The following is a 3,333-nucleotide window of genomic DNA, read 5'->3' on the forward strand; positions in this document are numbered from 1 at the left end:
GCGGATTTAAAAAAAAAAAAAAAAAAAAAAGCTTTCCTGTTGTGGATGGTGATAGCTAGATACAGTGTCTCTGGGTGAAATATCTAAAAGCTTTTTACTTTCTGTTTTAAAAGAGATTCAGGTTCCTAAGTGTCTGTGTCTTTTCTGAACATTGAACTTGGGTTCCTGAGTCATTGAGGTGCTTTTGAAAAAGTGTAATGATTGCTTTATTATGGTTTTATTTAAATCATTGATGCTGGCATTTTTGGCGCATTCATTGCTGGCAATGTTAGTTACGCCAGAACATTTTTGAATCCTCATGTGAAAGGAGTAAATTTTAATTCATTCATAATCACAGATGTCAAGATCAGATATGTTGTATTTTTTTTTTTCCAGCTCTAGTTCGTACATTCCATATTCTGCTCCACAGATACCTGTGGATTGGACTTGATATTATTCTGGCAACCGACTGAAATACCTTTCCAGTTACAGATAGTGCATTCAGAGATTTCCAGTAGTAAAATAACTATTTCCTTACTCAATTACCCTAAATGAAAGCACTGGCTTATCTATAGAAGTGACTACTTGACAAGAACCACTTGTATCCTGAGCGTGTGGGGCTTTATTTTTTTTTTTAATGTTTCCTTCTTTCTGACTGGCAACTAATGCCCTGACTAGTGCCTGAGTACAAGCTCTCTGTCAAAGGAAATGCCAGCTTCATTCTTACATGTCTGTGAAAGGGGATGACTTCTAGCAGTGACACTTTGCTAGCAAAACAAGGCACATAGCTGTGTTGATCACAGACGCCTACCAAATGAAATGGTGAATTTGTCTAAGCATTTCATGTTTGTTCTCACATGTGAGCCTTTACCTATAGAATCAGGTGGTGGGATACCGTCAGCATTTGTTTATTCTGACCCAGACTAAATTCTTTTTATCCCACTCTGACTATCCAGGTCAAATGCTGTCTGAGGGGCCTATGTCTATGTATCCTGTTTTCTTGCTATGGGGACCCTTGATTTTTATAGCCAGTCTTTCTAATGGCAGAGACGCTACATCGGACATCATCATCCACTGGATGGTTTAACGGGTACTGGGCCAGACAAAGGCACCATTCAGATTTTTTTCCTGAAATAGTCTCAGCTCTGCTGTTATGTGGATGGTTAATGCTCATCATGCATCCATGCTTACAAGGTTTTATTCATGTTTAATGTTCTTACTATTGCAAGTTAGTTTTAGACATCAGTGTTTCAGTGTGGCCCCAAAAAGCATTTTTAAGCTGTGGAGATCATCAGGGAGGCGTAATGTAACGTACTCTTAAGGCCAGTATGCTCTACGGTGCTTGCGTTTTGTATCTCTGGATAAAAATAATGGTAGATACTGTAATTCACTAATATTTATCAAAGCTGACTACTGGACAAGAGCACAGGAACTCTGTTGTTTCCTGAGTCTACTTCTAGGTAAAACTTGTTGTTGGTTATTGAAGCATGGAAGGGTTTGGGGGTGGGGGAGGGGGAAAAAGGAACTTAATGGATCAGTATTGCTTAGTGCAGAGTGGGAATGTTTCCATTGATATAATTTTCGGCATGTCACAGCTGTTTCTGTAACATCTCTTACACAGCTGTTTCCATATCAGAACATGTTTGTGCCTGCTTTGAGGAACTTTCAGTAGTTTGCCACCTGGGTGTCAGTAGGACTTTCTTGAAAGCCTGTGAGAAGAATCACTGCATAATAAACGAGGTGATATCTGTTACAGGGCAGACTATTCGTATGTTTTATATTTTGCTTTTTGGGCAATGAGGCATTAGGAAATTTCCCCTTCCCCCGAGGAACACTGTTTGCTGAGAGCTCTGAACAGCAACACTAAGCTTCTAAACTTTCCACCTCTTCATTTTATATGCAACCAAAGATGGGACAGGTGGTGGAATTAAAAAATAATCACCTCTTTAGATTGGTTCTAATCACGTCAAATGCCAAAGTTGGTGATCTTTTAAATGCAAGGAGAGGAAGGTAATATCGAGAGTGACACCACTAGTTTAAAAACAGACATCTAGATGCTCAGAATCTGAAAGAACAATTTACACAGGGGACACGACAGTAAAACTCGTGGTTGAGGCCAGCTGATCATTTTGCAGAAGTAGTCTCATGGTAGCGTTCATGGATGATGCGGTAGCAGACACAGCATCGAAAAAGCCAGACATTGGCAAGAACTAGCATTTTTTTAGGAGATACTTTTTTTTTTTGAATGAAGCAACCTCTGTAAACTCTAAATTAGTTGTCTTTTCTTTAATATGCTCTAAAGGATGATCACACTGTATGTTTTTAAGATCATGTACTACTTCAATTAAACCACAGCTCAAACATTATGATTCTGAAAACTTGTCTTTTTTAAATGCAGAATGTTCTTTCACTTCCTTCCACGATGGAAGAAGTTATCTCGGACTAGGAAACACCAGAAATATTTTGTGTGTGATAGAAAATTATGATTTGATTTAATTATTTGCCTTGCTTTCTGGTTCTACCACACTGATTCTGGTGACTAACAGAAGTTTGGTAAAATGTATATTGGAAGATTACTGTGTTGAGCCAGCATGCCTTGGCTTGCTAGCCATTGAACATGGCAACCCTAAAACAAGCATTTAATATAGCCAAATCGGGCATTTTGTAACCATAACCCTTTAATATTAAACATTTGTGAAGGTGACTCCTTGAAATCTTTCTTTAAGGAAGTTAATTGGGTAGAGATGAACCTTAATGTTTGCAAAGACAATTACAGGAGATCAGATGAAACCTCACTTATGGCCAAGGTGTATAACAATTTTCCCTAGCAGACAAGTGACACACAGATAATGTTTGGGCTGTGACTGCAGAACCCAGAAGAATAGGTGTGTCTTTTTTTTAATCTTTGCAGGTAAAAATAGGTTAGAGCTCATGTGCACAGTTTTGCCTTGCAAAGGGAAATTCCCCTTTCTTCAAGTTTTTGCTGTTCCTGAGAACAAGTTAGAGCTGCCAGTCAAAGAATATGAAGTGCAGCTCTTTCCTTTTCTTCGTAAGGGAGGTGTTCAGAGTGCCCTCAGGTTGTTTTTGTTTTGTTTTGTTTTGTTTTGTTTTGTTTTTGGGGTGGGGTTTAATACTGTTATGGTAGAGGAGTCCTCCCACTCACCCTTCAGATTTGAATTATAGTCAGAATGGCATCTGCAAATTGTATTGATGCCATTTCAGTGTGAGAGTTTACAATGTAAGACGCTGTGGTATCAGCTGCTCGGAGGTAGATGTATTGCAGACTTTGACTCTGCAGTTCTGAAAAGTTGAATACTTTAATGTTTCTTGTTTACGTATGTGCTAGGTGTGTAA

This window comes from Gavialis gangeticus, unplaced genomic scaffold, assembly GCF_001723915.1.
Source record: "Gavialis gangeticus isolate Ggan-Ray unplaced genomic scaffold, GavGan_comp1, whole genome shotgun sequence".
NCBI classification, from domain to species: Eukaryota; Metazoa; Chordata; order Crocodylia; family Gavialidae; genus Gavialis; species Gavialis gangeticus.